The following is a 27,595-nucleotide window of genomic DNA, read 5'->3' on the forward strand; positions in this document are numbered from 1 at the left end:
CTTCTTTCTTTGCTATGTGTGAATATCTTGTTAGGGTTGGGATTTGTCTGTGAAACAGATTATGGCTTGGCCTCTGCGTTACTTGCTCTGTGTACTGAAAAAATAAGCAGGAGATGTGCCATGAGGTTTCACATCCCACAAAACTGGATTATGCCACAGAGGAAGGAATTTCTTTTATTGGACTATATCACTGTTCAGAAAGTGAAGCTATATAAGTGCATGCATATATAAACATCATTAATATGGATAGTTTAATAAATAACTGAAACTTTAGTTTTTAGTACCGCCGTACTCTGAGCTCTGAATTGCTCTTTACAGGCAAAACAAGCCAGATCCCTTCTTCTGAGACTTTGTATTCAACAGCCCCAAATTCTCACCGCTACGAAGAGGCTTTTGTGCACACAATCCTGTCTTTTAGGTATTTAGATATTTAAAGTAACTTCAGTGCTGAAGCATCAAAGATCAGGGCCTAATAGGACAAGCAGCAGAAGAAAGAGCTCATTGTCAAGAGGTAATAACTTCTTGTCATTCTCTGTGGGAGGCTGGTGTACGTTAAAAAAATTGAGAGGGATCATTGCTAAGCACTTGCCATATCATTTCTGGGTTAACCAGCACCCAGGATACCCTGGTTTTAAGATCTCGTCTCCAAAAAGTTTTCAATAGCTGTCCTGTAGCCTTTTACTGGAAAGTGAAGCTGAATTTACTTAGTCTTCTGAGAGAAACAGATGTGACCAGGTATTAAATACAGTGGTTTTGACCCCTCTGGAACATTTTTGTCTTCAGATTAGATCTTTTTTCCCGTTAGTATTTTATATTTATCATACTGTGATGCTTTTGATCCTATTGCTATTTAACACAGTTTTGCTGTAATTTGATCCTGAATCCGTGTTTTTCTGTAAATGCACATTACCCTTACGGGGATGTGAGTGGGGGACTTGGGAATGGCAGTGTGGAGATTCTCGCCGTTGGTTGCTCTTTATAAATATCTATTTGGAAATTTCCTTAAACTCCATCATGGCAATATGGAAACTTGTGTCCCAACTTGAAATCTTATCAGAATCCATTCCTGCAGATGAAAGCCTGCTGATTGTGCTCCGAAGCAAGAAACGAGCCTATTTGACATTTGTTTGTTGGCTAATCTGTTTGAGCAATCTTACATAAACTCCGGGAGGGGAGCTGCCAATTTCTGCACGTTTAAGGAGAAACGCTGCCTTATTTGGCGAGGTTTGCTCCTACTCGGGGCCGCACGAGTGGTTTCCAAGTGCTTCTGGTATTTGATGACTGTGGCATAACTTTGGAAATCTTTGTGCGCTTTCTATTCCTCCTTTCAGCTGTTTTAAGATCAACTCATGGGAAAGGGTGGTGGTGGGGAGGAGAGGCCTTCAGGCTTTGCTGCCCTCTGGGGGTTTGCTGCTGGAGTGAAGGAGGGGGATAGGCTTTATCTGTGCCAAACAAAACACCCACAGAAAACCCCAAAACAAAGCCAACCCCATCTTCCTTTTAACCTAGACTTTGTTGTTTTACTGAAGCATAAGCAAACAGCTGTGGCCAGCAGGCCCAGGGCTGTGACATCCCCCTGTGCTGGGCACTGGGGAGGCCAAACCTCGAATGCTGGGGTCAGTTTTGGGCCCCTCATGACAAGAAAGGCCTTGAGGTGCTGGAGCGAGTGGAGAGAAGGGAACGGAGCTGGTGAGGGGCTGGAGCACAAGTGTGATGGGAGCGGCTGAGGGAGCTGGGGGGTTCAGCTGGAGAACAGGAGCTGAGGGGAGACCTTCTGATCTCTGAACTGCCTGAAAGGAGCTTGGAGCCACGGGGGGTCGGGCTCTGCTCCCCAGGAACAAGCGCCAGGAGCAGAGGAAACGGCCTCAAGTTGCACCAGGGGGGGTTGAGGTTGGATGTGGGAACAATTTGTTCCCCAAAGGGCTGTGGGGCATTGGAACAGGCTGCCCAGGGCAGTGCTGGAGTCACCATCCCTGGAGGGGTTCAGAAGACACTTAGATGAGGTTCTCATGGACATGGTTTAGTGCCAGAGTTGTGTTAATGGTTGAATTCAATGATCCTGAGGGTGTCTTCCAACAAAAATGACACAATGAATGTGTCTGAATTTCTGTGAGGGATCAAGGGTGGCTGCTCAGCTTCAGGAAGGCTGCGCAGGTCCTCACCTGCGTGGCGGGCAGTGCATCCACGGGCAACAGCAGCAAGGGCTGAGCCCTTGCTGTGGCCACACAGTGCAGTCCAGCTGTGGTGTGATGGTTGTGGGCCCCTGGGACCAGGGTCCCCTCTCTGGCCATCAGGGTCACTTCTGCAGCAGTGGTATGAAGCCAGATTCGGGGGCTCAAGTTGAGTGTGCTTCCAGGAGAACTGACTTCCATCGGGTCTAGCGCAGAAGCATCTGCACACGAATCGCTTTAGTTGGTTACGGTGTTGCTGCCAATGCTGTAGTGCAGGAGGCCTTGGAATTACACACGGAAAGACTGACCCCTGGGACCAAAGTGGTTATTTGTGCGGCTGGCGTCTGGGGAGAGACTTTGTTCTGCTAAAGAATCTCTGTCCCTTTCCTCTGACCTGTATACGTATATTAAATACACCCTCTGCATTATACTTTCCTCAGTTTACCTGATTTTTCTTCTAATATTTGAAGAGCTGATTGTTTAGAAAATGTGTATTACTGTTTCTCTGGGATTTATTTGCTGACTGCCAGCTCCAGAGTTGGTTTTACATGTTTAATTTTATTATGTTCATGAGGCAACATTGGCAGGAAAGGCCCTATAAAAAGCATTCATTTCACAGAGTGGTACAAACATGTTTTCAGCTGAATTGATGACACTGAATATAAAACACTTCTCATTTATGCTTCCCCTTAAGGTCTGTTTAATGAACTAAAGTTTTCATTTTACTTAGAGGTGCAGTTCTTTCTGCCGATCCAGAAAGGATACAAAACTTAATGTGCATTTACAGCTGTTGCTTTTTGTCAAATAACCTATTTAAGAAACATCCTTCATGAATGTTGAGGCGATTCATCCACGCTTTTTTTTCTTACGATTTCCACTTGAGCTCTTTTATTGTGAACATGAGTAAAAACGATTCTACATGAGGAGATTGGGATTCAGAAGCCAGTTGTGAAGGTGTTAATATCTCGAGATTTGGATGCAGGTACATGTTTTAACTTGGGGGTCTAACGTCTTGGAGATGCACCAGCATTTTTGGTCTTCAAGTTGTGTTGACACTGCTTGTGAATAAACAGCCATGATTCCCCAGTGCAAATAATTTATTGAATTTACATGTAATATTTTTCCCTGCAAGTGGGGTAGTATTAATTAAAATGCTTATTACAACTTCTGATCTGATACTCTGCAGGAGGCACTTCCTTAGGCTATTAACAATGAAAAACCGCGTGTTTCCGATGCTACTTCATGCATCGGTGTTTAGAGGCTGGAAGTGGTCCTGTCTAACACTGCTCCTTCCAGATTCATCTTAATGCTTAATTAACTTTCTGGTGAGGTTGCATGGATATGCCAGGTCCTGTAGGGAAGCTGGTAAAGGTAAGACACTGTAAAGCAGAACCTGAAGAGGATAATTTGATGGTGCTTCTTCCCCGTGTACAGGTTCTGACATGCAGGTAGCGTTTCATTGAGGGGTTGATCTCCTGCCCGTCATTTCTGCTGACCTATATTTTAATGTAAATGTTAAGAACAGTTAGAACAGGGTGCTGCATAAAAGACCACATCTTACGTTCTCACTGTTGTAACTCTTTGTCCTCCATTGTGGCTCCTTTTTCTACTTCTGGCACTTGGGTGTTGACAGGAGCTTCATCTGGAAGACCTTCAGTTTGGGTGAAAGTCAATTATTTGCACAAGTGGAACTATGGGAGCTTTGTTCAACAACATAGAGGTTACCGTTTCGTATCAATAATGGGTGTCGCATCAAGAAGATGCTGAGTATCTGATAGACATAAGAGACTTAAGACAGAAGGATTGTATTTTGAGTCAATGACTTATCAAAGGTTGTCAGAATAATAATTTTTTCCCTAATTTCAGTCAGTTGCTGTTTGACAATTGAATAACAAGCCTATTCAGAGTGTTCACCCACCTTGATGCCTGGTCCTCATTGCTCTGCAGCCATAAACTTGGAAGCAAAGAGTAGAAGTACACATATGAAGCACCAAATGGAGGTTTTTAAACACGAACCATGTGTGTTATTTAGCTTTGGAACATAGTGAGTTTGAGAGACCATTCTTGGAAAAGAAGACAAATACATTTCCTGTACATCGAGAACATTTGTAACAAATAAAAGCATGAAAAGGTTGCTGAAAGATGGGGCATGATAGAGATAACAGGGCCCTGAGTTTCAACTTACAACTATTCACACTGCGATAATGAAGTTGAGGCAGTTGTGGGAATGTGATTAAACATGGGGTATGATAATGATTGGTAAAGGATTTTAATTTAGTTTTGATGGATTTTGTAGTCTTGTGAGTATGAATTGGAAACATCCAGTTCTCACCAATGGTGTTGGATCTGAGCTCAGTATCACTCAGTAATAATACTGAACTTGGTGTTAATTGATGTCAAATCTGAACTCAGAGTTACATTTAAAATATCATAGCTTAGGTTTACCTGTGTAATTATCGAAACTTGTGATGGAACTCAGTATGTAACATTAATTTGTTTTTGGTTGTGTGAGAGCAGAGAAAAGAAGATGCCAAAGGCTCCCTGCAAACCAAATATTGTACAGTGCAGAATCAAACGAAATCTGAACATCAGCGATTACATTTTTAGTAGGATGAGTGTTCTGACTGAAACGCAGCAATCTGTCACTTGGCCTTTCTGTGACATTCAGTGCATTGAAATTACCAGCGAAAGATTGGGTTTTGACATGCTAAATTAACTAAGTTAGAAATTCGAGCTTTATCATCTCTGCTAATTGTTGCAGGGAGAGGGAAGAGTTGTTTGCCTTTTATTTTCTAAGCAGGCTATTCATTAAAAAAAAACATCTCCAGAAAGGTCATCTTTGGAAGTGGTTGAATCTGTTGTTTAAGAGAAACAACTTTTAATTCGAGCTGCAGCAGCATGATGATTGCGCTGAACATTTTCCCTTCAAGTCCAGTATAACCAGAATTAGTGTTGATCTGCGTGACATTTGTCGTTGTACAAGTCACCTCGTTGCATCAGGGCGTCGAGTCTCTCCCGGTCTCATATGTCCACCCTGCAGTGGCTTCTGGTGCAAACCAATATTTATCACTTTCTTTTCAAGGTAAAGGCATTAATTTTGGATCAGGAAATAGTTTTGTTAATGTTGGTTTGTTTTGCTTTTCTGGTGGATGAAGACAAGACCAAATTGTCACTGGTGTAGAAGATAATCTTTATAAAGAGAAGGAAGGTCTGGCAACTGTAGGTGAAGAATAAATGATTTAAAAGCACATTTTGGGTATCTAGAAATGTATGTTCTTGCCCATGAATTATGATGTTGCACTCCTAAGTTTGGGGGTATTTTGTTTTGTTCGTGGTTGGTTTTGTTTGGTTGGTTTTGTTTTCCTCTTGGCTCAATGTCTTCAGAGATGTAAGAACCAAGTTGACCTAAAGGTAAATAAGGTTTCTCCAAACACTGTGCAAAATCTGCTGCAATCACAACCCTTACTTTTTAATAAAAATAGAACAGTGAAATGCTGTTTGTAATTGTTTCCTTTAGAATGGGCTACATTTTTGTTTTCTTCTTATTTTTCAAAATGTAATTTTTATTTCCGTTGGGTAAAAGACAAACCCCTGTAAATTGTGCTGGGCAACGGTACTGGGACCCTGTCTGTCAAATGGTGATATTTCAGATCTGAAGTCCTGTTTATTCAAGGAGTCAACAAATCCATTTCTTTTTATCTCCCAGACAAATTTGAGTCCTGGATAAATGTGTAAATGAAATTTCTGGAAACTTTTCATTAGTAGTTAAGTATCTATCTCCCTGGCCATGTTGTGAAAGCCAGTGAATATTGATTTAACTGGTATTTATGAAGTATCTGAGAGTTCTCCAACCTTGGCTTCCTATTCCTAGGTGCTAGATGTGAATTAGTAGGCCTTATGCTAAGCAAAAATTGAGATAAATGTTCGGTTGGTCTGTGGGGAAGAGCGGAGGGACTTCAGAATAGGATGAAATTAAGAGGGGTTTGTTAGATTTACTTTCATTTTTCCCCAAAGCCAAAACACATGAGATACAAAAGCAGATTAGATGACCCTAAAAGTTTATTTTCAGTAATGATTTCAGGATGAAGGGGTGGAATTTAAAGCTGTGCTTGAAAATGTGTGTTTATGTATATACACAGGGGGTTATTTTGGCACTACCCAGCACTAGGTGAGCACCGTGAGCAAAGCCGTAGTTGCAGCCATGCATGTGTAATTGTTAAGAGAAAATTCTGTGGGCTTCCTGACTTACTGCCAGGCACATTTTACATGAATGGAAGCACCGACTACATCACTTTTGACATTATATAAGTGCATGAATTAGAGAAGACTCCTTTGCTCATTCATTCCGCTCTTGCTTTTGGAAGGCAGTTCCAGGTAGCGATGGCAGTTTGTCATCGGGTTTGAAATTTGGATTTATGGTGTGTTGCCTACAGCTGGAGCGTGGTGAGGCCGGTTGTGCTGCCAGGACTTCAGCACGCTCTGGTAGTCCCATCCTGAGAGCACATGCTGAATTAATAGAAAGAGATGAAGATGAAAGGAAGGTAAAACAGAGCATGTGATTTGTGTGCATATGTGTATAGCTACAGGCACACATCAATCTGCTCAGTTCCTTGTTTGCATCCAAGGAAGAGTTTGCAAATAACTCTTAACTCGGGTTGAAACCACAAGAACTCATTGTGGTGGCGTGAGCAGCATCCTCTCCCAAACAACGTGGTCAAGGATGGGCAGATTTATGAAGGTTTCCTATGAATTTCGTGTTCCGTCCTGAGACTGAGCGTCCGATGTGAGAGGTAGATGGATGAGATGAGGATGATGTATGTAATGGTTATTTTAGAAAAATGAAAAATGTGTCTTTTAGGAAACTGAGAGGATGTTTCTTAGTCAAGTTTTTCTGCGTATTGTGTGTGGGGAGAAAAAGAGCACAAGGCACTGCCAGCTTGATCCAACCGCTATAATTAAATATGTGTGTGGGGAGGAAAGGAGCCTGGCTGATCTCAGGAAAGCTTCGCTTTCCATCGCTTCATGTGCGCACAGTGCTGGCTTCACGAGACATATAATTCACACAAACACCTCAATGTATGGAGACCTGTGCTCCTGTGAAGCATCCATGGCTTGCCTGAGCTCTGCCTGGAGCTATTGTACAAAATAATTATACAAAAGTCCCATTGCCAAGTCCACTCACTGTGCTCATGCTGGGGCAAGGCCACAACGTAAAATGTATAGGTAAGGTGGGGGAGACATGGAGGATTTCTTGCTGCTGAGCCCAGCTGAAATGCCCTTTCATTCTCTATTAATTAGAAAATGTAACGGTCTGGCCATGCACAGGACAACGCATGCGGCGCATCAGCAAAGAAGTGAAGAGTAAAACGGTCGTATTGCTTTATCACAAGGATTCAAGCTGTTCTTTTAATTATAGACTACGTTAATAAAAGAAGGAAAATGAGACTTCTTCTGAGCAGTATACAGTGTACTGTCAAATCTTTCCCATGTAATGGTAATTAGTAGGTAGAAGAGTGTGGTTCTTCACCCTTCTGCTGCCCTCCCATTACACACTATGTGTTTGTATAGACAGATTTCAGTAAGGGAGCAGCTGAATTGGGTGTAGGTGGGAGTTGTGTCTCAGAAGTTTTGTCTTTAAGCTTTCAGATCTAATGGCCTTATAAGCACCAAGAGACTGAGGACAGGTATATAATAATGTTCCCTAATATTTTGGCTTACCATGTGAAGGCACCTTCCTTAAGCTAATTATTACACTTACTTAAAGTTTGCCAAACATGTAAAGTTAAGTGAAGCTACTGTAAAGTAATATGAGTAGGAGGAACATCTTTACATTTTAGCACAAGAAGACCAAATTCCACATTTACTTTGTGATGATTTTGGATTTTTTTCCAAAATATTTCCACTGTATAACTTGCTTTAATTCCTCTGGGGGGTAACAAGGACCCACCACGGCAGCACTTTCTGTTATGGGGGTTCACTCTGATTGTTGGGTCTTGCCCCTTTTGGGCATTCAACAGAGGGAAGAACCAGATTTAAAGCTCTGTGAACTTATCCATCTCCCTTTTCTGCACGTGGTTTGATATAATCTGTAATTACACCTTCTCTGTGGGAACCCAGCCACATTCAGTGCATGTGACAGCAGCAGCGCGGGGATGATTAAGACACCAAAGCAAGCTCAATTGGAATCATTTGGATTTGTGACTTAAATATTTGAAACTTTTCTATATGCGTACAAGCTCTGTGCTGTTTGGAGTGAAAAATCACCTTGCCTGCTTTAGTACCTGCTTGATAGTGAATTATGTCAGTAATAGGTTAGTGGGAGAGGTTTGGGCTGTGTGGTTCAAGCACTTTGGTATGAATACTTGAAAAATGAAGGCAAAATGCAGAGATGGCAGCGGTGGGAGGCAAAGGTGGGGGAAAATCCCAGACAAAGGTACAGTGGTTGCGGCAGCACAATACGTGGGGCAAAAGAGAAGAGTTTTGTAACTCTTCTGAGATTTCCAGGGTCAGATTTGTTTTACTCTTTGCCATACGTTACCTGTGAATTCGAACGCTGTTATCACCTGGAGCTTGAAATAATACATCTTACCATTATGATGGTTGCTACAAGCTTTCTCTGTGTTTTCACATTAAATGAGAATAGTACAAAAAATGGGTTTTGTCTGCCCAACTGGGGATTTCCTCTCTTCATGGCTTTCCTGAAGGCTTAACTGGGTTGACTGGGGTTTGTGATGCTGGCCCTGGACCAGGGGCCGTGTCCCTTGGAGTCTCTGGTCCTCCAGGTTTGTCTTTGCTTTGGTTGTGACTCGACCCAATCTGTGAATTTTTGAGGAGCTGGCTCCCTCATGTGGTGTGTGTATATATATATATATATATATATATATATCTCTATCTGTCTTTCTTTATTTACCATTAGAACAATATTCACACAGCCATGCAGGAATCTTTCCCACTGCTCAAGAGGTTGAACAAGAGACAAACATTGAGCTCTTGGGTTCCTCTGTTGGACTCGTGTCATCCATCTGTTGCATTTGAGAAACTTGCGAACGTGCTTGGAAAGTTCTTATTAAAGCTTGATGAACAATTTCACTGCATTAAACTGCTGGGAAGCCTCACTGCGGGGGACTCAGTGTTCCGGGTGGTTATTGGTGTAGTGCTCTACCGAGTAATTTAGCTGAGCAGGAAAATCATAAATAAAATGGTGGTAGTAGTATGCACAAGTCTGGGGAACATCAAGAGCAAGCAATAGTAAGGGTTTTGACAAAATCTTTTTAGCTGAATATAAACTAATCCTGAGGCTTTGTGTACGTTCTTAAATTTGAAGTTAAATTGTAGAAAGCAAAGCACATGTTATTAGGATAATGTTATAGGAAAATCAGTATTCCTAATGAAAATGTATATCCCTAATGAAAATCAGCGTCCTCAGAACAGTATACAATTTTACAACCAACTACTGTTGCTTAGTGACTGTTAATTAAATGAAATCAGTATATAGCTTTGGTCTATTTATTATTTAATCTAATGAAAAGTTCAGAATGAAAACTGTAGCTATGGCATGTAGATCTTCATAGTAGGAATATTTGATTTAGTCAGTGTGCAGTGCTGCTCTTGCATTGCTTGTGAGAATTTCCAATCTCTGTAGTGGGGAAAAAATCAGCTATTTTTCCTTAAAATTCAGCTAGTGATTTTGTCTCTGATTTGCATGCCATGGGCATTATGCCTGTCTTTAAAAACTGAACTTACTTGGAGGTCAGCCTACATGAGACACAACGAACCAAGTGAGTTGTCATCGCCATCGCAGTGAGTTTTGTTTTCATATGATGTAGCAAGAGCTACAATTTTACAAACTTTAATATCACATTTAGGTTTAAAAAATGGAGTGCCTAAGATTTTTTTTAATGCAATATCAGAGGTATCGCGCTTAGACATTCAAAGCATCATCTTTTCTGTGATCATACCGTTAAATACACTTTACTCACCTCCTTCTGATCTGGTCCCTTGGAGGCCCGGTGTTCCAACCATCGTCTTCCTCACATTTTCCAGCAGCGCGTTGTAAAATACTCAGAATAAAGGAGCATCAGTTGCAAAAACCAACACATTCTCAAAATGTGAGCTGGATGAAGCCAAGCGTGCTCTTTGGGAGCACAGCTGTGCAAAACAAGACTTTCCACAAGTGAAGAACCAAGAGCAGAACTGCTTTTTGTTGGCCCCATAAGAGACCGCTTGCAGGTAAATACACGGAATAATGATTTATTCCGGTTTGTTTTCTGTGTAGTGTGGAAAATTATTCAAGAGGGAAGCTGAGCTTGATATGCTGAGATAGGGACTCTTTTTGTCCTGTCCCCTCTTCGGGGTGGGACTGGAGGGAGGCTGAGGATGTGATGCTGTGTGGATGCGGAGCCAGGACCCAGCATCCCGCAATGGACCAGCATCCCGCGATGGATCCATCTGTCCCACATCACCCGGGGCCAGGGATCCCTCCCAAAGTAGGTGCCTTTCGCCATGTAGATGTGTTTGTTTCTGGTTTACAAATAAAATAAAATGACAAAAAAGGCACCAAAAGTCGCAATTTAGACAGCTGGTCTGGCAGTTGGTCATGTGAAGGCCTATTAAAATATTTATGCTGTTTGTTATTTAACTTTTTTTTTTTTGAGAATTTGGAAATGGGCTGATTCAATAAGACAGTACGAGGTCGCTCTGGTTGGGACTGATGTGTATGGGCAGAAATCTGGGGACACTGGTAGCACAGAGGACTGATATTCTTTCTTTCACTCTTTTATAATGTAGTCATTTTGTTTTTATTCTGAGCTAGAGGAGCTGCTGATAAATACCCTGAAAACATTTTCGCACTCTTGTTGGGTGGAATTTCAATTCGGTAGCTGGTACGTGAAGGCCTGGCCTCGTGAAAGCTTCTGAGTCAGTGACAAGTCTCCTTTTGACTCAGTGGAAATCAAGGTTAAAAATGACACCCCCACCTTAAAGCTTCAGCAACTTGTTGTTTTAGGTCTTCAAAACACTCACTGTGCAGTTTAATGAGGGATCCAACTTCTGGAACTTCTCAGCTGTTTAAGCCATGACGCCCCAAACACGGTTTGGACAAATTTCAAGTGTCGTTTAATTGTTTTCTGAGAGAGAACAGCTCTCTTGGAAATGCGGAGTGGCTATTTTAATTAGAGAAAAGTAAGAAAATAATGAAGTTTAGCATTCTGAGGGAATGGTGATACCAAAACTGATAGCGCCACTTGAAAATTTACAAAGGGGGAAGCGAATCCCCATGTCTGCTCAAGGCAAAAGCTGAACAAATGGGGTTGTTCCCTATGTTTAGGGGAGCGCACAGTGGGTGTACATGGTGCACAGGGGAGGGGGGAAAGGTTACAAATCCACAATGGCATGGCACTCAAAAAGGCATTTTCACAGTGATAAAAACTAAAAGAAACGGTCACCAATCACAACCAGGTTTTGAAATGAGGAAAGAGGAGTGGAGAGGATGGAAGAGCTGGAGAGAAGGGGAAAAGCAGGAGAGAAGTCCCCAAATTGCTCCTTTCCCAGTGCCCCACTTGAAGGACAAACTTCCTTTAAAATTTATGTAAATTTATTACAAAAAAATACATCTAGCGAGCCAATCTGCAATTCAGCTAGATGTTTGCTAGCTGCCTGTACTGGCTTCAGTGGGTTGGGTTCAACTCTTGTGACCTTTGATAGGTGTGAGTGTCGTGAAAGCTTCAGAACCGAGACCAAGAGGTCAATTGTCATCTGTGTTCAGAGGTGGTGAGACAGCATGAATAAATGGTGCTAGACATATGGAGATCAAATTAGTAAAGCTTGGTTTCATGTTAACCGTAGATAATACGGTGTGAAATTATTTAATGAGTAAAAAATCCCTAGATATTCTGTGAAACTAAAAGGAACAGATTGGAAGGGAAGCAATGTCAAAGGTGGTCAAGGAGATGAGTGAGGGAGTCTCTGTGGCTTCATGTTGAGTGGGAAAAAGGGCAAATTTTGTTCTCTGGTGAGCTGGACTTGTATAAGCTGCGTTGTATGTGAGTGGGGAGGAATTACCACCCGGGTGTGACGGGATGACTGTGCAGACTGGGGTCCCTGCGCACGCAGCTGCATCGCTGGTGCTGGACCAGGATGTCAGCCCTTCGTGACGTGTCCCTTGCCCCAGCATCTCACGTTATTTCTGTTATTCCTGTACTTTAGGGTTGTCATTTGCAATTTTGCATTTTTTCATGTTTTAATCATTTTCACACAGAATTCCAGAGTGTCAGGGATTGGAAGGGCCCTGGAAAGCTCATGCAGTGCAATCCCCCCATGGAGCAGGAACACCCAGCTGAGGTTCCACAGGAAGGTGTCCAGGCGGGTTTGAATGTCTGCACAGAAGGAGACTCCACAACCTCCCTGGGCAGCCTGGGCCAGGCTCTGACACCCTCACCATGAAGAAGTTTCTTCTCAAATTTAAGTGGAACCTCCTGTGTTCCAGTTTGTACCCGTTACCCCTTGTCCCACCACTGGTTGTCACCAGTGTTTTGGAGAGCTGCTGCTTAGAGACCGATCTTTATCAGGGTTTTTACAGGTGATGTGATGGTAAGTTCTTCATGCATTCTCCATTATTATTATTATATTTTTTATTTGAGAAGTTATAACTTTTCTGACTGCAAGCTCTTGCTCCGACTGATATACATTTCCCCTTAGAACACACGTAGAAGCTTTTTTGGGTGCTCAGCTGGCCCAGCCATCTAGTTGGCTTGGTTAGACTATATGTGGCATCAAAATTTGTTTCAAGTTCCAGCAGCTCTTCCCTCTTGCTCTTTTCTTCCTCTGTTATTTTTAAGCTTTAACTATACAACACTGGACACATTTCAGTCTTTTCATGATCTGGACTGTAAGGAAGGAAATGCGATTAGACAACTTGAGTTATTCATCTGATTTAAACTCTCTTTGGCTGGTTTGCCAGGTAACTTCTTTTATTTTCTGTATTGTTCTGATTGCAATAGCAAATGAAAGAAGAGGGAGAGTCAGAATACGTATAAATCTTATTGCAAAGCTTATTGTTTTGCTTTTAATTAATCTACATCAAGTCACTTAAAATATACAGGGAGTTTTGTACCTATATTAAATGCAGTGGTTGATACATTCAGTAATGTTTCATCTGATATGCTATAGGATTTGATCATAGTGTGGAGGTACTTCACAGAATTGTTGCACTTCACAGTCAGAATCTGGACATGATGGGTTTATATTTCATTGCTTTTTCCTGAACGACAGTTGCTGCAGGACAGGTTATGTATTAATTAAGCTTGTGGTTATTGTTAATAGGATTTTTCAAAACAATCATCTTTACCTTTTGCTTTGTTTTGTCTTCTGTGCAGCATCACAGTTGAGATTTGGGTTCATAACCTTGCAACAACATAGAATTGGAGATCTGAAAATGATCTCTGGAGAAGGCACACATATAGGACAGGGCTATCTTTACTTCTAAGTGATTATAGTGGAACTGTATCTCCTACCTTTTCCACACTTTCCTGTGATGTATGTGAAGTTCAGAAAAGCAGTTTACAGCCTGAAGACCTTTGAACATCTCTAATGGTTCTGATGAGCCTCACAGTCTTTCTTTCTTCAATAATTGGTGCTGTTCAAGCCCATGATAACAGGGGAGAGTAGGTCCAAATCCATTCCCTGGCTTGTAGGGTTTTTCTAACCTAATAGTAAAGATAGTATTTTGGTTTTTTACTCATTTTTTTAAAATGCCTTTAGGAATATTTGGCTTTAAAGTATTAAGAGGACTATTTATATGTTTCTTTTCCTATGTACAGAATGGAAGATTTGGAAAGCCTGATGGATGGGGAAAGAATTGTACTTGTGACTTGAAAGAAAACCCTTTGAGTAGCTCAGGGAGCCCTGTTTCTTTTCATTTATGGTGGTTATACTGATCTTTGCATTTTGCCGAATGACTGAAGAGAATAGTGGCCTGAAATGGTGCTGATTTTGTTAAGAAAGTGAACAGAAAATATGACTAAATGTGGCCTCGACAGTGCTTGTCTGTGTAAAGCAGCGTTATACGTGTCAGCTCCTCTTTGAATTTGCCAATATAAAAGCTTAAAAATTCTCTTCTAATACCACGTTCTGCAGAATTCAGGATCTAAAAATAAAGTGAGCTTCTTTACAATACCGAGCACACGCAGAAGTGAAGTAAACGCGTGTTAAATCTGCTCTGGGTTGTCTGATTAAAGTAATCGTACTGTGAAGGAAGAAGGCAGGAGGGCCACCGAGAAGAGTTTTGGAGGGCAGAGCGTTGTTGTAACCCTCATGGAAATTAAAGGCGTGCAGGGTTGTGCATACATACTGTACGCTAACATTATTAGGGGTCGTGTGGGTGTGAAGATATTGACAACTTGAGATTTCTTTCAGCACAGCCTTAAATAACTTGATATTCAGCAATACGAGGTGAAACTGTGTTGGGTGAAATTCTTGGACCAATTGCTTTTATGTCTGGAATTTCGTTTTCCGATCCTAATACATGTGGATAGGGAAACAACAAGCAAAAATGAACTGCAAGTTGTTTTGCTCTTTGTGGAGACAACAGGCTCTTTATAGTTCTGCTCTAGAGCTTAATTTTTAGAGCCTGTATAAATAGAATTCAATCCACCAACTGATTCAGAGAGGATAATCCATCAATATTTAATTTGGTAAGAAAGAAAAGGCTTTAAAAGAATATAATGTAGTTCATGAATCAGATGCACTGTTGGGTTCCATTATTAAATGTAGATGTATAATATCGGTGGCCTTGTGTTTGTTATTTTAATAATTCTAATTAACTTTTGGTAATTGTAGTGGATCTGCTGCCAACTATGCTGGCTATGATCGTTATTCAGGGTTATTATTTTCAGTAGACAGTCAGCCAGTGAATATAGGAAGTTTTATGGCAAACTAAACTTAAATAGCACAAGAAGGTTTTCTAGTTGAAGAAAAATGCCTCTTGGTGAAGTTCATCATGATGTGTCCGTGTTTAAGAGCCGCTAAGAGATTCAGGCAATCTTCATGATAATGTAGTAATTTACAAAACCCCTATAAACAGTATTTCACCCTTTCTCCCTGATTATTGATGATTAGTGAGATTTGCATGAAGAACTACAAGCTTTCTCCCTTACAATTATTCCCGTCCTCTTTTCTCTGTCTTTTTATGATCCCACACTCCATTTTTTTTATACCACAGTCATGGTTGTAATAGTGATAAACCGAGATGCTCCAGCCTGAGCTGCTGCACACATCTTAGCAATAGAAAACTGATCATTATATGCATACAAGGATGAATTCTTCACTTAGGCTGAACGACACTTCACTGCCCAAGAACTCGCTGGAGTGAGGAGCTGCCGGTGGAGGTGGCTCTGAGATAGGAGCTTGTGGTGGTTGTGGTTCCCCTTGGTAGCCAGTGAGATTCTTTCACATTGGAGGTGGCACTTTGGAGCCCGTCAGCAGGTTTGCTTGTCTGGATTTAGGGCTTTCAGTGGCACCGGTTCAGCTGGGGACGTGTCGGGGTGGCGGGGTCTCATCAACTGACATGTGCTTAGGGGAGAAAAGCTGCTGTCACTAGCGGGGCTTTGCTGAGAAGCAGTTTTTTTAAGTGGTAGATTTAAAAAAACAAACAAACTCTCCAAAACCAAAAAATCCACAAAAAACCCAAACAAACACACAGAACCAACCAAACAAAAAACCACCAAACAAACTGACAAAACCAAACCAAACAAACCAACCCCAAAACAAACAATCTCCCACACCTGTTATGATAGCCAGAATTCTATTTCTAATCGATTGGAGATGTAGCTGTCTATAAAAATTAGTTATTGTTCTGCTGCAACAGCTTTTCCATGGCAAGGAACAGTTGCAAACCCAGGATGTATTTAATCTGACTTTATTTCATTAAAACAAACAAAAATCACAGAATCCCAGACTGTCAGGGGTTGAAGGGACCTGGAAAGCTCATCCAGTGCAATCCCCCCATGGAGCAGGAACACCCAGCTGAGGTTCCACAGGGAGGTGTCCAGGCGGGTTTGAATGTCTGCAGAGAAGGAGACTCCACAACCTCCCTGGGCAGCCTGGGCCAGGCTCTGCCACCCTCACCAGGAAGAAGTTTCTTCTCATCTTCAAGTGGAACCTCCTGTGTTCCAGTTTGTACCCATTGCCCCTTGTCCCATCATTGGCTGTCACCAAGAAGAGCCTGGCTCCATCCTCCTGACACTCACCCTTTATATATCTGTAAACATGAATGAGTCCCCCCTCAGTCTCCTCTTCTCCAGCTCCAGAGCCCCAGCTCCCTCAGCCTTTCCTCACACGGCAGATGCTCCACTCCCTTCAGCATCTTGGTGGCTGCGCTGGACTCTCTCCAGCAGTTCCCTGTCCTTCTGGAGCTGAGGGGCCACAACTGGACACAATATTCCAGGTGTGGTCTCCCCAGGGCAGAGCAGAGGGGCAGGAGAACCTCTCTGACCTACTGACCACCCCCTTCTAACCCACCCCAGGTACCATTGGCCTTCCTGGCCACAAGGGCCCAGTGCTGGCTCCAATCCTTGTTGGGATTTCAGTTGTAATTTGAAAGAGAAATTTGTAAGCGTAAATTTGCAATGGTCCTCCGAGTAAGTGAGTAGAGTGAGTGCAACACCTTGCAGCGCCCATCCCTCCCAGACCTTTTGTCTTTCTTGAATTTACCACATTTCTTAAAGGGAGGTGGATATTCTCCAAAGTCTTTAGCTTAACGGGTGATGGTAGGACTCATGGAATAATGTGCTAGAGGTAGAGCGGAGCAGCTGAGATGTCCGGACGATAAAATCCAAACCATTGACAAAGACTTTAGGAGAATTTGAACACTGCAAATATCCTCTGTTAAGACCTGAAATACGGTGCTGAGAAAAGGAACAAGTGCTTTTCTAACAGTTCGATGTGTGACAAGATTTAAAGAAGCTATATGGTATATTTTTAATTTGGAAATAGAAAATTTTGTAAGTAAATTGAATTAATCCCAGAAGAGTGTTTGGGATGTGATTTAAGACTCTTAAATAAAAAGGAAACTCGGGATGAATTTGCAGATTAAAGCTGTTGAGGAAGACGTGTATATGACACTCTATGAGTACAAAGTCAGCCTGTCATCTGATGGAGTTATTAGCGCTGAGGGATAGTGCCCATTAAAATAACTGCTAATTTCTTATGCTGCCAAGCGAGCTGACTGCTCGTTCTTCAAAGCTCGTCACGTTGCTGAGAGAGTTATTGAACTTATTCGAAGCCCCCAGACAATGCTCATCTTCAATTTGCCCATCAGAACATCCATACAATTATTTGGGGCATCTTCAAAGCCTTCCATTGCTTTTGAGTAGATCATTGAGATAATGTCCTCTCGTTTGATACCGGCATGCCTCCTGGGTGACAATGGCAGAGAATGAAGCCCCCACCTCCCCGTCATCTTTTCCTTTCTTCCTGCACATCACAAAAACAAATGCAAACCCCGGGATCATATATAACCTATAGATTCCTCCAAAGAAATTAATCCTGAGTGCTTTTATCTCATTTTCTGTGTATTGCCTGCTTCATTTTGATCTCGTAATTTGTTTTTGCCAATGATGGGTTTGATTTCCTGCTCTCAATGCGTGTCTGCCGTTCGGTTGTTCATGACTGGCATAATTAAAAGACTTTCTTGCGTCGGAGTTGTACATTTTTATATTAAGAACTTCCCTCTAACAACTAAGATCAAACAGCAGATCTTCCTATTTCTTCACTCCAAATTGTTGCTAATCTGTATTGAAGTGAGTAAGAATAATACTTAGAAGGGTACAGTGAAAGTAGGGAAAAGCTAGAAAATGGGAATCCCAGACTTTTAAAGTGCTGCTGCTGAAAAGACATTTGTGACCTTTTAGGGGTTTCAGTTGGTTGTCGGAAATAGATGTGGGTGGATCTTGAAGGTTTTTTCCTTCTTGAAACGTAGATCTTTGTTGTTGCTTAGAAAGCGTTCACATCAGAACTATAATAGTATTCTGGTTTTCGTTTGGCAGCGGCAACGCAAAATAAGACGTTCTCCTCTCAATTGCCGTCGGTAGATGGGAGAGCGATTCTGAGCTGACATCTAAATCCCCAATATTCAGGTAAAACGTGTTTATTTGCTTTGATCTGAGGGTGGGTACAATGAAATGATGCCGTTCTGTCCCAGCAGTGTGAGCAGCACACACTTGTCTTACTTGGCCCTTGTATCCGAAGCCATCGCTACCCAGATAACTCCCAGTCAAGCAGTTGTTTGCTGGCAGATGGGAACCATTCGAGCCAATAAGGTTCTCAAATTTACAGCAGTTCACACTCCACAGTTTCTTTTTTATTTTTTATCTCCATCTCAATTACATAGTAAGATGTTCTTTTTAAAAACTTGTTTGTTATTAAGATATAAATCTGCTTATTTCAGTCATGTAGTGCATGCCAGCGTAATGCAATACAAGAAGATTACAAGCTGATGGTTAGATGTTAATAACAGTAACACAAAACATTAAGGCAAGTGACATTTACATAAGTATCTTGATCTTAATACATGTAATTTACATATGAAAATTTAATCACCATAGAGATAAACAGCTGCAATGTTTAATTAAACTCTCCACACAAAATCAGCCTGCAAGAAGTAGTTTGTCACTGCTAATTTATCACAATTCTCATAAGTATTCTTTAAAATAAAAATGCAAAATAAATGACTCTTATTGATAATTTAACTTCTGGTTACTTTATCGTATTCTCAACAGGCTTTGATGATACAATTACGCTATGAAGATTCTAGGCTCATTTTCTCACAATTTAGGAGACAAAACATAAATATACAGGGAACAAATGTATTTGTTTACAGACTTAAGGGTCAGCAGTATGGCAGCACTAGAGTACAATTTAGGCAAATTTAATGCCACGATAAGTTATGTGTAATGAAGGGATGCGAGTCTCTCTCTCTGGGGCTGTTTAAGGAGGAAACAATTATAAGTGAAAATTAATGCCGGCGTTATCGTGGAGTTGGAACAGGCTCCTCGCTCACAGTCTCACCGACCAAAACACACGTTGTAGGAATCGGAGATGTGCTGACATTCAGAAGTTATTGAAGCCCAGACTTTGCTTCTAGTGATGGATTTTAAAGCAAAACAAAGCGCTCAGTATCTTGAAAGAAACAATTTACATATCTTGCCGGGGATTCTTCAAGGAAATTAAAATTAGAAGCTCCACTGAATCTTCTTCACAGTACTAAGACAGCAAAACCAGCAAAATAAAAGGAATTCTTTTGTAACTTCGGGGTAGGAATGGAAGACAGATATCTAACCTTTGGTACCTTAAAGTATGTGTTTTTAGGTGCGAAATTACGTTATATCCCAAGTGGAGCGAACTGTATAACAAGGCTGTGGACCATGATGAGGTTATCAGATGTGCCTTCTGCGTATGCTAAGAATTGCAGTTTATATATAGATTTACTGAATTTCCTATACCATGCTAACCCCAGAACACTGGGAAACCTTGATTTACAGGCAGCAAATCAACTTACTCTTATGGACCCATTTAAAAGATGACTTGGAAAATACTATTATTTTTGCCTTGGGTTTGGATTTCCTTCTATTTATTACCCGTGTCTCTTTTTGTCTAAGTTTTGTTTGAGGATGTGAGAATTTAAGGTTATTTAGGTGATACGCCTAAAAGTGATATTCAGGTTACGAAGAACCAATGTGGGCTATTTGGTCGTGCATTCAGAAATCTTTATTCTCAATTATATACCGATTTAATTAAAGCAAAAACCGACTTGTATTCAACTTTATGTTCATAAACGGACCTTGTAGGAGAACTGTTACATTTAGGGCTTGATTTGGTTGCCATTCCAGTCTCCTATGGGTGCTGTGCCTGCAGAGGCAAAAGTTTCCCAATAGGTGATGTTCCACTTCACAAGAACTGGCAAAAGAATAACATCTATACCAACTTAAATATGAAATATTCTCATTACCAGGCAAATACTATGTAATCTTTGATTTTGGTGTGGTTATAATGTGTTGGCAGGCAGCTGATCGTAATTGGCAATTTCCTGGATATGCTGTTATTAATTGCTTTGTGTTATAATACATACGGTGATGATTTGAACGAGAACGTGGTGTATTAGGCACAGTTCCCTAGTGCTGAAAATATTTGTATTCAACAAAACAGAAGAAGCAGAATGGAGATTGCAAGAAGTAATTCTGTAATTCCAACATTTGAAGTTATAGATTAGAACTGATTGCCGAGATCCATGAGATCTGTGGGTGTGGAGTCAGTGCCAAGAAGAGAAGAGGTGCTAATCAGAACTGGAGGTTTGGGAACACATATATATATATATATATATATATATATATATATATATATGATTGTAGCCAGAAGAAAAAGTGCAAATCTTTAAAAAAGTAGCTTTTTAGAATGATGATGTTTTCCAGTCCTACCACTGCTGGAAGATCTTTGTGCAGCATAAGTAGATATATGTCATGGTACTGTTTTATTTCCTCACCTGAACGTGTTCTGCAGAATGACTTATTTCAGTTGTTCACCATGTCCTTGGTTTACTACTGTTGAGCAAGAGTTACGTCAAATCAAGTGCACTGTCTTCCTATCCCGTGTACATTTTATAGCCCTTAACCCTCCCAAAATCTGAAAGAAATGCAGTGATCTGCTCTGTAAGTTGTGCCGACTTGAAGGGCAGCATCTATTACAGGAGAGAACAAGTCCATTTCTAAGTAGAATTCAACTGCCATATTGAAAGACTGCAGTGTGAGGTTCTTCTGCACTTTAACCATCATAAGGCTCTGTTGTAATTATATTTTGCAGACCCTTTTTTGACAGATGTATCTTTATATATTCAAGCTAACCTGGTTATTCAGAAAGCCTTTATTTAGATTGTTGATGATGATGTATTAGTTAAATATACATATGACGCCGTATTGAAGTAGGGAAGGTTTTTCCATATGCAAAGCAACGAGGACAGGACATGTCTCCTGCTGGGTGGTAGGTGGATGTATAGATATAGATACAGACACGTAGATACTGGGCATTCAGTTCACATGTGGTCATTAGGGATTTAGGGCATTCAGCATCCTGCAAAATCAGGTCCAGTTGCACAAATTCATCAGTCCACAGGATAATGATGACCGAGGAATATATATATATATATATTGTGTATATATGTGTGTGTGTATGTATGTATATATGGGTTTTTTTAAATTATTTTTTTTATCTAGTAGTTCCCTCAAGGCAACACAATACTGAGCCAGTCCTGAGGATGCTGTAAGAAGTTCCTGGGGTCTGTTATCACAAGAGGTGAGTGATGCGTTTCCTTCATGTGAGAGAGCGTGTTGTTCGCCTTTCCAAATGGGCAGGTTGTGTTCAATTTATACCCGTACAACGCACCATAGAAAGACTACACAGGTAGGCTGCCTATTTCCAAATATAAAATATATGTCCTGGGAAAGCGATGCGGGGTTTTCCAAGGCTTGGGTTTTGGAGGTGTGAGGGACCTCGCCCCCCGCTGCCTGCCTCTTCCTTATTAGCAAATTGCTTCTTATTAGTATTAATGAGCTGTGTGATGCTGCATGTCCAGACCACATGGAAATACCCCTGCAGCTACTGCAGTCCAGGCTGTGATCTCAGAAGATCACTTAAGATCCAGGGAGACCTTATTGTGGCTCTTCAGTACTTAAAAGGAGCCTGTAAGAAGAATGGGGAGAGACTTTTTAGCAGGACCTGTTATGACAGGACAAGGAGTAATGGATTTAACCTAGAAGAGAGGTGACTCAGATTAAATTATGACGAGGAAATGTTTGACCCTGAGGGTGGTGAGAGCCTGGCTCAGGTTGGCCAGAGAGGTGGTGGCTGAACCATCCCTGGAGACATCCCAGGCCAGGCTGGACGGGGCTCTGAGCAACCTGAGCTGGTGAAGATGTCCCTCCTCATGGCAGGGGTGGCACTGGGGGGGCTGGGAAGGTCCCTTCCAACCCAAACTGTGCTCTGATTCAATGATTCTATATCTATATAGGAGGATCTAGACCGGAATGACAGACAAACCACCGCTGCTCCTGAGCAGAGCCGAGGATGCTCCCAGCACCAACACGGGATGTTGGACTTTCCTTCTCCCTTGATGCTCAGGCAGGGTGCAGGAAAATGCATTGCTTTGAGAATAGTTTGGAATTACATGGGTTAGGTTTGGCCATCTATTATCCCTGCACATCCCATGATAGCTTCTTGAAATTCAGGTATATATTGTACAACCTCCGGCCAACATCCCTGCAGACCCTGCACTGATGCGGGTGAAACCCACCATCTGCACTGTCCTTTTTTGTCCCATGGTGTCCTGATAAAGAAACATCTATATCCTGCTTAAGAGGAGGCTTTATGTCGGCTGTACATGAATTAACTGCTGTGTTGATTAGATTTACAAAATCTTTTGGGATAAAAGTATTAAGTAAATACGAAATGATTAAAATCCAACAACGAAAAAATGCAGTGCCCCTTGTATTTCCTCTTCTGGCTGGGAAACGAATGATATTAGTAAAACTGTGAACTGGGAATCAGTAAGAAGATGATCTTCCTTACATTTCTTAAGTGACCAAGTGCAACAGCTGGACAAAATCTGAAAGGAGGTGGCTATCAAGGACTGACTCTTAACTGCCATGTCCATCGTGCTGAAAAGAAATCATTGTCACCAACAGCGGAAACACGTATTTCAACAGTAATTAAAAATAATGCAAGAACACTTCATTTATTTGCGAAACACATGTAACCTCCTGGTATAAGCATATACTTTCTCCTGTGAGAAGTGATCGGTCCCTCGGGAGATCTTTTCTGCCTTTCCCTTGATGATGTCAGTGAGTCCTTGATTAGCTGCTGACATATGAAATTATGGGGGATCAGCAAGGTTAATGAAAGGCTTCTCTATACAGCCATGCCCATACACTGTCTCCCTCTTCCCTCCTTGGCTTTGGGTTGTATGTTGACCTCAGTGACAAAGTCAAGAGAGAAAATATACACTATGATATCAGTACAGTCTAATCAGTGGTTCTCTGTTAATATCTAATTATTTAATAAAGGGGCAATGAATTATTTGTGGCCCGGAGTTTCTCCAAACCGGGGCTGATCTCTGTGGAAGTGATGTTCAGCTCTCTCTGCAGTATTGTCATTGATTAGCTCTGTCATGTTGAATGTATTTTTGCAGGTGTGACTTGCATAGGAAATTCTGTTTTCAGCCTGGTGATGAAGGCAGGCGGAGTTTGTCGTTGCCTGGAAGAAAATGGGGTTGTGCTGGAATCACCAGGAGGACAGGTCGGCTTGTGCAAGTCAAGTGGGTTTGTCTGTACCCTCAGTGGTGGTGGCTGGAAGTCAATGACTCCCTGTTATTGCCAGCCTGCTACAAGGGTACTGTTTAATTACTGTAACCCCTCTCTGCTCTTCCTAAATACGCTGTAAGAGAGAAACATCTGAGAAGCAATTACTGCTTTCACAACTCCCCATCTAGACCTTTGTGTCGCTGGAAAGGGCTTTCGAAGAGCAGCTCTTCTCTAGAGGATGCTGGTGGGTCAGCCCCTACTTTGGGCAATCTGCTCCCATCTCCTTTGGCCTGTGCTGGTCATTGCGGTCACTGTTGTCCATCTTTTACGGATTCAGGTTAGAAAAGATTTTCTGAGTTGTAATGACCTTAACGTATGTCATGCTTCCTTCAGAGTGGGTGAAGATTATTTCCATATTAATTACTGTTGCGAAGTTTTTCCTTCCCAGCTGCACGCAATTCCCGTTTGTTCCTTCTTCCTTGGGTTTTAATTTTTATCGCACTCCTTCCCTTTTGAGCTTATTCATCTTACTGCAGAAAAAAAGGAACAGTCGATAATTTGTTGTACTGAAAGTATTGTTGTTCATAAACATTTATTTCAAAATATGTATGCATCTATACATTCATCTCCACCGCCCCAGTTGAGGCTGGTGGGGGGCTGGAGCACAAGTGTGATGGGAGCGGCTGAGGGAGCTGGGGGGTTCAGCTGGAGAACAGGAGCTGAGGGGAGACCTTCTGATCTCTGAACTGCCTGAAAGGAGCTTGGAGCCAGGGGGGTCGGGCTCTGCTCCCCAGGAACAAGCACTAGGAGCAGAGGAAACGGCCTCAAGTTGCCCAGGGGAGGTTGAGGTTGGATGTGGGGAACAATTTCTTGCCCAAAGGGCTGTGAGGCATTGGAACAGGCTGCCCAGGGCAGTGCTGGAGTCACCATCCCTGGAGGGTTGGACAGACGGACATGAGGTTCTCAGGGACATGGGGCAGTGCTAGATTTAGATTATGGTTGGATTCAATGATCGTAAAGGTCTTTTCCAATCAAAATGATTATGTGATTCTATGGTTTTAGGACCCTGGGGTGCTCCCCAGGATGGTTGGGAAGCAAATCCTGAGCTGAGGCTTTGGAGCCGATGTTCCCTTCAATCCCTTCTGCAAACATGAGACAAGAGCTCCAGCAGCAACACGTCTGTGTGCCTGAAGTAAACGTCGGCTGAACAAAGGAAATTATTTTACAGGCAAGGAGGTGGAAATAATTAACCTGGGCTGCATAATGACTTTATTGTGCTGTTCTGAGTGTTAAACGTGTGGGTGACGAAGGGTGCTAACGTCGGTGTCTCGAGTCTCCATTTCTGAAGTTCAAGTGATTCAAAGCTGTAGGTATTTGCTGAGACCAGTGCAGTTATACAAACGGAAATGCTTTTATTGATCTTTGCATTTGATTGTGCCTGTATTTGTTTTAAAAGTGTTGTTTAGCAGCTTCAGAAGCTTTTGGATATATCTGTATGTGTAATTTCAAACGGGCCAGATCTGTGGTGCTGCTTAGCCCCTGATAAAGACAGTTTCGACTCAGAGAGAAGATAGAGTTGCTCTCCTAGGTCTAAATCCATTGCAAAGGAACACTTTGGCTTCGCCGAAGTGCTGGGGGCGTGCAGATGCAACCTGGTTTAATCTTCTTCTAGGGCGGATAATTTATAGAGTGGAGGCGAGCAGGACCGCGGGATGCTCACACTGTTCGACTCTGTGCTTTTTGGCTCATCATTTGCTTCCCCGGTACCTTAGCACGTGTGTGAGTTCGACGAGTTCAGCTATAAGTTTAGCTGCGTACATACATGCTCTAATCAAACGCAGTCCCAATACGCTCGCAGCAAACTTCATTTTGCTTGTTGTTTATGATAAACCATAAAAGCAGGGCTTTTTTTTTTTCAAAGTAAAAAGCCTGTGGATAGTGGAGTAATGGAGGTTTTTAAAATTATCTGATTTCTTCAGTCTCAGCACACGGTATTTTCGTCAACCCCAGGTACTGGGAATACAAGACTTAAAGTGCTTTTCCCTTGTGCTGTTTCAGCCACGCTTATGGCCCTCGATTAACAATCACGGATAGCAAGCCCAAGTTTCACGTGTCTTGTTGGTTTTATGCCCCTCGGTGCTTGACTGGAGCAATGTGAGCAAACCCTTTCTCAGGGCTGTGGTTTCTCATAGTGTCCTGAATTAAGCATGTGAGGTGATTTAGGCTCGAAGCTGCTAGGAAAGAGATAATTGTTCTTTTATTATTATAATAGATCAAAATAAAATCAGCTTGCGCTTCTGAAATGGAGAGGTTTTTTAGCGGGAGAAGTATACAGTAATTCTTTTCCAGTGTTATCAAATGGCATAATGAAAAAGCAGAAAGCATCTCATTTTCTAGGCTGTTTGTTTTACGCATCATCTTTGAATTGATAAATATTTATATTCGAATCTGGGATTCTGTTTGGAGCATCAGCCACAGAAATGATCCAGTAAGTATTGCTTGGTCTTAAAAGAGCGAATTTTTGTGTGTGCAAAAGTGTACAAATTATTTCATGCCTGTATTTGCACAAACACTTAACTTAGAACTGTGCATGCAAAACAAATATTAATGCATGGTAATGGCAGTTAAGCATCTGAAGTGCCGTTTCTGTATGCAAATACCAGAATAATGATGTTAAAAGAGTTACCAGCATTTTCTTAGTACCTGTGGTATCTGGCATACAGCTGAAATAATTGCCTATAAGCCTAAGTAATTCCCTCCACATTTTAATGAAAAATGCTCCTTTGCTCTGCTGCATTGTTCTAACAAAAACTTACAGAACTTGATTTTCAGATTATTGTCAAATCCTGTGGGTTTTTTTTCATAAATTTAGCATTCTTTAACTGAAAACAGAGCTATAATACCAGGTTTAGGATTCTCCAGCCTATGCAGTACAGAATTACAGCCAGACAAAGTTTGCAGAGCAGATCTGGGATTTGAGCATCACCTGGAGCTTGTTGGACCCTGAAGCAGCCGAGAAAACACACCAAAACTCCTGCTTTCATCTACATACCTTTTAATAGCACTTTTCCCACTCTCTGTGCAGGTATTGGAAGAGCAGGGCAGATCAACCCCCCTCCTGTTTCAGTGCCCACTTCCCATTCCCAGAATGGTGGTTCGCATTAAATAAATATAAAAATCACACAGATTTTGTGCCCCAATTAGCACTGCTAATTGGGGCACACAAGTAAATCGCACTCTACCCTGTGGAGATTGTCAGCCAGTCAACCACATCACTGAGTCACCGAGAGCACGGCTCTGACCCTGAGTTGCTATTTAATCAGGTGCAAAATCAGAGGTCCCTCCAGGAAGGACACGGTCCTGCTAGTGGGTGTCAATGAGAGGAGCTGCTTGGGGCTTTTCTTAGTTAAACAAAATATAAATTAAAAAAATGCTTTTTCTTTTTTAAAGGCCAGAGTTTAGAGCAATACCCTGAGTAGCTGGGAAGGAGACTGCGGGTATTTCAGCATCATGTGCTGGGGAAATATAGGGTTTGCCAGTACAGTCAGCTCCTTTACAGAGATACTTAAACCTGGGCATCGTATCTGTGATGTTGCCTTCAAATATTATAAAGGAGGGAGTTAAGCATAAAGTTTGAGAACAAACCTCCTTGGCAAGTGCATAAAAACTCATTGGTGCATCTGGCTGTTTTATTAACTGGCTGATTAGAGTTTCCCAGATTGGGGAAAAGTGGGAAAAGCCACAAGTGCCTGCGGGACATGGTGACACTTCTGCTCAAAAATCTACTGTTAGCAACAGAGGAGAAGACAAGTAAACTTTACTGATGCAGGGCAATGCTAAAAATCATTTGGGAACACTGAAGAAACCATATATTCATATAGTGACACCCGTACAGCGACGTATACAACAATATGCAGCAGTTGCGGATGTAGATCATTGACCACGTCACATGCACAGCGATTAATGTATTATTTCTTTCCAGATGGGTGAGCAAATGCCTGGTGAGCCTGTAACCTGGCCAGGGCTGAGGGATGGATATGGCCACGCAGAATTAAAAATCATGGCTTGGTTAATTGGATGAAA

At 41.8% G+C, this 27,595-nt stretch overlaps 1 long non-coding RNA gene across 2 annotated transcripts in view; it reads left to right on the forward strand.

The window, feature by feature from the left end:
• Positions 1-27,595, forward strand: part of LOC139828388 (uncharacterized) — a 200,715-nt gene that overhangs the window by 140,834 nt on the left and 32,286 nt on the right. Inside the window, exons 4-6 of one of the 2 annotated variants that reach the window (XR_011739917.1) lie at positions 18,212-18,301; positions 21,431-21,509; positions 22,225-23,289. The exons of the other annotated variant lie outside the window; for it this stretch is intronic. This is a non-coding gene — a long non-coding RNA (uncharacterized lncRNA). Of the gene's footprint in view, positions 1-18,211; positions 18,302-21,430; positions 21,510-22,224; positions 23,290-27,595 lie in introns of those variants that run through there. 2 annotated transcript variants of the gene reach the window in all.

The sequence above is a fragment of the Patagioenas fasciata genome, chromosome 7 (assembly GCF_037038585.1).
Source record: "Patagioenas fasciata isolate bPatFas1 chromosome 7, bPatFas1.hap1, whole genome shotgun sequence".
Classification (NCBI taxonomy): Eukaryota; Metazoa; Chordata; class Aves; order Columbiformes; family Columbidae; genus Patagioenas; species Patagioenas fasciata.